Genomic DNA, 7,816 nt, shown 5'->3' with positions numbered 1-7,816 from the left:
CTGGATCATCAGTGTCCAGGTTCATGGAATGAGTCAGTGTGCCGCCGTCCTGTGATGTCATGATAGAGAATCACTCTATTTATACTAATGTGCAGAACCACTGGAGTGTGGAAGCAGACAGTTACCATAATCCAAATGAAAAAGCAATAGCAGAAATGCTTTTTCATTTTAAGAACGTGGCTGCATTATTTGACTCATAAAAAAAATTGTTAATAAATAATCCAAACTGCATTTTCATTTTCTTATTCATGACTGCTCATTCTTGTACTTAATTCAAATGAAGGAAAACACATTTGAGAATTAATTTTCAAAACATGCACCAGCAAAGAGTTACCAAAATTCAATATGAAATGTAAAATTCACAAATGAAAAAGCAATAGCAGAATGCTTTTTCATTTTAAGAACAAAGCTGCATTATTTGACTCATAATTAAAATCATTAATAAATATTCCTATATGCATTTTCATTTTCTTATTCGTGTCGCACCTTTTATGACATAATCAAAAAGAAAACTGAGGGCATTGCTTTTTAATTTTCGTGGTCCTGCCCTGCACAAGAGTTACCACAACTCGAAAACGAAATCGCAATCTCAAAGTTTGATTGTGTCATAAAAGGTGCAACACGAATAAGAAAATGAAAATGCATATAGGAATATTTATTAATGATTTTAATTATGAGTCAAATAATGCAGCTTCGTTCTTAAAATGAAAAAGCATTTCTGTTATTATATTCTTATTTTAATTTGGATTATGGTAACTGCTTCCATATAAAACAAATACATCCATAAATATATACAATGTGAGAATTGTTTCTTGCAAGAGCTGTACTTCAACCCATGACCATCGATAAAAGTGTACACATCGAATCGTAAACAATCTGCTGCAACCTGAATTTCCACTTCTGTGTCTATAAACCAGTCACAGCTTGACTGATGGCTCTGAAGAAGCAGTTTCCATCAGCCTCTACATTCTCATTTGTACACGGCGAACCTAATGGGCCATTGCAATCAGAAATTGGAAAACTTGCACGGTCCAAATGAATCTTCAAGTTTTTGCAAAGGTCTAAACAAACATCAACATCAAGGGGAGAGAAGTTACACTCTTCATTGGTCACAGCACTGACAAACTCTACGTCAGAATTATCCATGTCAAAGTGAGGAGTTTTGCTCTTCTGAAGTGACTCACTGTTGCCAGCTGGTGCTGGAATTTTAAACCGTGACCGGTTTCGCCTTGATGAAAAGAACCATGCAGAACCTTGGCTAATCTAATACCAGTGCCATGATCTGCCACTGCATCTTCACTAGTACTAACTGATGATGGATCACAAATCACATGTGCGAGGCGTAGAACGAGCGGAGCAGTCAGAGGCAACAGAAGAAGAAAGAAAAGCCTCCTTAGCTTAGTTGATCTTCTGTGTTGCCTCCTGGACGGTGCTGGCCTCCTCTGGCTTGGTGCTGGCAACCACGGGAGCCACAGGAACCACGGGCACAGCTCTGGTCATCTGCGGCGTCGCCTCCACCTGATTAAAATAAGAAAGATGTGATTTTATGCCAATAAACATAGAAAGGAAAACACTAGGCTTTACACGATCACGATTTTTGTGCCGATCACCGATCAGTGAGTTTAAATAAACCGATCACCGATCACCGATCCGATCACGTTAGGGGCAATAAATACTTGTTTCTGTACACCCCTTGCCTTCTCACGAGCACCGTCTAAAGTTGTTTGCTTTAGCATCCGTTTCAGAGTTTGCTTTTCTTTTTCTTTCTCCGCGCTGCGTTTCTTGAACTCAACATGCTCCTCCGTGTGTATCTTTTCCAAGTGCCTGATTAAATTTGTGGTGTTGAAATTTTTTGCCAAAATTCCCCCGCTAGGTACTATAGCGTTGCATATATTGCAGATAGCTTGTGCTATGTCTGTTTCTCTCACTTTGAAAAACTTCCACACCCCCGACACGTTTGTTTGTGTCACCCATGGATGTTGCTGTCGTGAAGATTCAAAGAAACTTTATTGTCCGTCACATAGCGACAGTACTCAAAACAGGTAGAGGCACGAAGACGAAAATGAAGGTTTTTGAATCATGAATCATTAGCTCTCGGATACAAACAAATAAACATGTCGATGCTGTGAAACTACTTTGGAGGAAATGAGACAGATTAAAAAAGTTTCAACACGACCATGACGTCATTGATCGGTGATTCATGACATGACGCCCGATCATGAACGTTTCTAAAAATGCCAAATATCGGCCGATCCGATACAGCCGATAAGATGGGTGTAAAGCCTAGAAAACACACACAGGTGATGAAGTGGAAATGAATAAGTACAAACCTGCTGCACTGCTGTGACATTGCTGGAGGCAGACTCAGTCATGCGGACAGTTGAACGTGTTGCCCACACCTGCAAATACAAGGACACAAAGTAACGTTTAAAGAACTGCATTTATTGTCCTATCACAAAGATGCACACAATGAAATACACATATCCCAAATACCAACATGTCACTGGTTTGTTTTGGTTTTTGAGGAAACGCGTGCTGATCGACGTCTCAGGCTGGACATCTGGAAGAACATAAAGAAATGAATTCATAAACAAAGTAACACACTAATTAAACTGTACATGTACTGTACATATGTGATCTTGTGTTGATAATAGGGGTGGGGCGATACGGCTAACCCACGATTCGATACTGTGACGATATTTGGCCCACGATAATGACAACATCACGACACACGATATCTTCGAAATCTTCGAAATTTTGCAGACGATATTGTCATAACCCGGCTCAAGAGTTATGAGAATAACGGAAGGGACACTGCGGATTGCAATTAATCAAAAGATTTATTATAACAAAATAGATAATTGTAAGCAAAATAATGAAATATATGGTGTGTGTTTGTCAGTATTAATCAGTAATGTAAGTGTGGATGAGTGAATAATAGGATGTGGGGTGTTGTCAGGTGCAAAACAGAACAGAAGAAGCTGAGAGTCGGCCAGACGCCCATGGCTGCTGGATGGAGAATGGGGAAGAGACCGAGCGGCACACGCAGTCGGCCTTTTATCCTGCGGGGGGCATCGGCACAGGTGTCCTAATCGGAAGATGCCACACCCACATCCACCGCTACCTAGAAATGGGAAAACAGCTGGGAGCCACAATAAGTTATATAGAGACAGGGTCGTCACAATATGTGACTGAAAAAGAAAAAAATACCCATAAAAAGGAAAATGCCTGTGATCTTGCATTTATTCCAAAACTTTGTATAATGTACAAACAAACGTGCACTGCACAAGCAAACATATTAAAGTGCATGAACATTAATAACTTTCATGTAAACAAGGACAGTGCTTTCTGGTAATGTAAAGTCAGTAGCAACTTGTCTTATCTCAACTTGGGGACTTGGGATATACAAACCGACGGGAAGATGAGAGAGGGAAAAAAATCCTTTCACTGCCCCGATTCTGAAAATCAATAAAAAATGATGCAGACAGAATAAATAAATAAATAAACGCGTCCCCAAAATATACGGGACAAAGTGAAGTGTGTCCCCCATCAGTTCATTACGGGACAGGCTTTTTAGTTGCCAAATATGGGACAATCGCGTATTTTACGGGAGGGTTGGCAACCCTATCTAGACCACAGACGGAAATTAAATGAGGTTTTGTCATTTTCCATAAAAAACGGGACAAATTGTGTCCCGGGAGAGATTTTATCTTTCCCGGGACAGGTGGTGAAAAAAGAAAACAATTCTGGGAAAAACGGGACGGGTGATAGCGAACGAGGCAGCTCTGCAGATTCGTAGTGTTGCCATTGTATTTTACCTTCGCAAAACAGTTGTTGCAGATTGCATATTCTTTATGAAGTTTCCTCCCGTCATCCGTCTCGTAAAAGCCAAAGTGGGTCCACACTTTAGAGTGGTAACTTGCGGGTGGGTCTTTGATTTGTATTCCGTTGTTGGTATTTTCCGCCGTTCTTGCATGTGCTCTTCCGTTGTTAACTCGTCTTATTCACCGGCCGCTGCTTACGCCTACTTGACTCTTACGGGATTAGCGCCCCCACAAACAGGACAGGAGAGATTAAGCCTTAGCCTCACTGAACCACACGGGATTGGACGGGATGTCTGTGTGAAATGCAGTCTCAACAGCTGTTGGTACTGTCTATAAAAAAAAGAGGAGAGGAAATCAGAGTCAACTTAGGATAAGTGTTCATTTTTAAAATAAAAAGTTGCACTGTTTGACAAATACACGAATGGGGGAAAAAAAAAAGAAGAGGGATGAACAGGTTACCTCAACCTCCTGTCCAACAAGAGTCCATTACAGGTCCATACACTGGCATGTAGACAGGACCTGTCACAACCACTCTGGGAGACACCCTGGGCGATGATTGGTTGTGGCACAACACCCCTGGCCTAGGTGAAGGGGGTGCGAGCTGATGGAGCACTGCAGCATGCAGACGCTCCACCAAAATCAGTCCTGAGGTGCACCTAAACAGAAAACAACATGTTAACACATATTTGTCATATCAAATGAAGAGCAAGTAAGGCTGAAGAAGGCAAAACTTACACCATCATAACACCACCATGTACAGCTGACGAAGGGGGAGGTGATCGGCCATATACACAAATGTTAAACCTGGAAGAAGTGTCACATAATCAATTATGTAATCACACAATTCTAAGAAATATCTGTTAGCACAGTGTCACTGAAGAGAAAAAAATACAACAAAAATATGTATTTTACACACCCATGCGTGCAGCAACACGATGATATACTTGACGTAGCGCTGTTTGTAGTTCTGGCTTGACAGTCAGGCGAGATGGAAAGTCAAGCACAAACACCTACAAAATAGTTGTATAAAAAAAACAAACCCAAACAAACATAAAAATGCAAAATAAATTCATGAATATTCTTGTTATTGAACTATGGATCATGGAATTACTTGATATTGATAAAACAAAGTGGCGATGACATTCATGTGTTCAAATTTGTTTGTCACAGCAGATAAACAAACCTTGGGCCAGCGGTCCAACACAGTTGCCAGTAGCGCAGCAAAATCCTGGGCGGAGTCTGTTACAAGCCCGTGTTCAAGGTTGTTGCCCGGGGCGAGAACACAAAACCATTCACAAGTGGACAGAGATGTGAGTCTCCCACCACCAGAACAAAAACATAAAGAAACTCGTGGCTTGACAAAATCACGACCCATACCTTCTTGTCTGGTTGCTGGGCCTTAAGAACGAACTTGCACTGTTTTGTCAGTCAGGAGAAAAACGGGCCATCTTCGCACCCAGGTCGCTGACCAGTACCGCGCCCTGTGTAAATTGACAAAAAAGAAAAATCTAAATATGTTTTTGTAAGATTTATTTGGAATACAACATAACAACACAGGCAGAACATGAAATCATGAACGTGGAAGTACTCACGACGTTCAAAGTCCTTCCGAGGTGGAAAAGGTGTCCAATCCCGTTTTTGCTCCAGGCGTCGTTTCATGTCCAGAGAGCGACGGAATGCCTTGGTGTTCGGCATCTGAACAATGAAATGAAAGATTGTGTCATTTTCAATGAAGGACAATGATAACACAAGTTTACAGAAAAAAGTGATGTTTTCGCACACACGACATCAAAACACAGAAAGGTTTCTGTACCTTTGCAGCTGGAGACGATGAGCTTAAATCAATAAAGCAAAAGAAAATGTGTATGTGTACTCTTGGACCCTAACCCTAATGCCATACAAGTCTATGGGGTGAAATTTCAACTTTGTCCTACAGATATGGGGCCACTTGCTTTTTCATCAGGAGCCCCCAAGAAGCGCCCACGCCAAATTTGGGGCTTCTAGTACTTGAGGAACCCCGAAACCCTAACCCGAATTTCAGCTAACCCTAACCCTAACCCTAGTTTCAGCCTTATTGTTAACCCTAATTCAATGCAAGTCTATGGGGTGAATTTTCAACTTTGTCCTAGAGACATGGGGCCACTTGCTTTTTCATCAGGAGCCCCCAAGAAGCGCCCATGCTAGATTTGGGGCTTCTAGCCAATGAGGAAAAATTTGGAACAGACAGGACAGGGTTACAGCTGAGAAGGCACTTAAGATCCTCAAAGGACTGTTGCCACTCACTAGACCAAACAAATGGTTTCAATGGACTGGTTAATTCTTCTCTCGTGGCCGGCAGCTCCACTGCCTTGGTGCTGGAGATGCCCGCTCAGGGGCGCCGCCAGGAATTTTGGGCCCCCTTCAAAAAAACAAAAACAAATGGGCCTCCTGTGCGCAGCACTTGTCAAAAGCACATCACTCAAAAAATACAGTATAGTTCAATAATAGTGCTTGAGTCCATCTTTGACAGTGTCAATGTATTTTTATTGTGAATTCGCCACAAAGCAAACTCTTAACATTTATGAATGATTCATGAAAAAAACACTTGATGTCTCTCGGACAAAGTTGAGCTTTGACCTTCATAGACTTGCACTGCATTAGGGTTTAGCGATAAGGCTGGAATTAGAGTGAGGGTTTCGGGGTTCCTCATGGGCTAGAAGCCCCAAATTTGGCATGGGTGTGTCCTGGAGGATCCTGATGAACCTGAAAGTGGCCCCATGTCTCTGGGACAAATTTGACCTTTGACCTCGATGGACTTGCATTGAATTAGGGTTAACGATAAGGCTGAAACTAGGGTTAGGGTTTTGGGGTTCCTCAAGAACTAGAAGCCCCAAATTTGGCGTGTGCGCTTCTTGGGGGCTCCTGATGAAAAAGCAAGTGGCCCCATGTCTCTAGGACAAAGTTGACCTTTGACCCTCATAGACTTGTCATTAGGGTTAGCGATAAGGCTGGAATTAGAGTGAGGGTTTTGGGGTTCCTCATGGGCTAGAAGCCCCAAATTTGGCGTGGGTGTGTCCTGAAGGATCCTGATGAACCTGAAAGTGGCCCCATGTCTCTCGGACAAAGTTGACCTTGGACCCTCATAGACTTGTGTGGCATTAGGGCTATCGATATGCGATACAAACCTGGTGAGTTTAAGACTTAGTGACTCTACGTACATGAATGTATGGGGTACCCCGTCCTTACTTTGTTCCAACCTTCCCTCCACAAACCTGGCTGTCCAGTGCAGAAGTCAAAGTGAGAGAGAGAACAAAGAAGGAGGAGGGCCTGTGACGCCACTGCTGATTGGCTCGTTGGTTGGTTGAATGAGCCAATTCTAGAGCTCCCCTCGGTGTCCACACACTGCAAAATATATCTAAGAAACAAACACTTAAATTGAGAAAGAACAGGCTAGAAACAAGTCAAATTATCTGCCAATGCAGTAAGATATTTAGACTTGGTAAGATTTCTTAAAATAAGACGATATATCTAGGCATTTGAAGAATGAAAAAACTCTTGAAATAAACAGTAAAGCACTCATTCCAAGGACTGTACTAAGTCAAATAAACTTGATACTAGCTTCTCAATTCTTTTTTCACGTTTGCTTCTTTCTTAATTTGAATGAAAAGATCTTAAAACCAGACCTACTAACAGTGCAATTCTTCTTAATTTAAGTGTTCACAATATTAGCTTTTTTTTCTCAAAATGAGACAAAGCATCCACCCCCCCTACGCCCATTCCCCCCCAAAAAAAAATAATTAAGCAAACAGAATTAATATTGTCAACAACTATTTATTCACTTAAATTGCTGACAGTGCCTTCACTGCCTTGTAATAAAAACGTCACTAAGGCATTGCATCTTAAAACAATCTCAAGCAATCATTTCTAGAACGCAAGTAATGTTGTGTTGTTACAATATTCACCGTCATCATTATTGAACATTGATTCAGATTCCCTGACACTCAGTTACACAA

Source organism: Nelusetta ayraudi, unplaced genomic scaffold (assembly GCF_046127955.1).
Source record: "Nelusetta ayraudi isolate G7.1 ecotype Tasmania unplaced genomic scaffold, CSIRO-AGI_Nayr_v1 ptg000043l, whole genome shotgun sequence".
Classification (NCBI taxonomy): domain Eukaryota; kingdom Metazoa; phylum Chordata; class Actinopteri; order Tetraodontiformes; family Monacanthidae; genus Nelusetta; species Nelusetta ayraudi.
The sequence above is the reverse complement of the archived record's forward strand: the minus strand, read 5'-3'. Positions refer to the sequence as shown.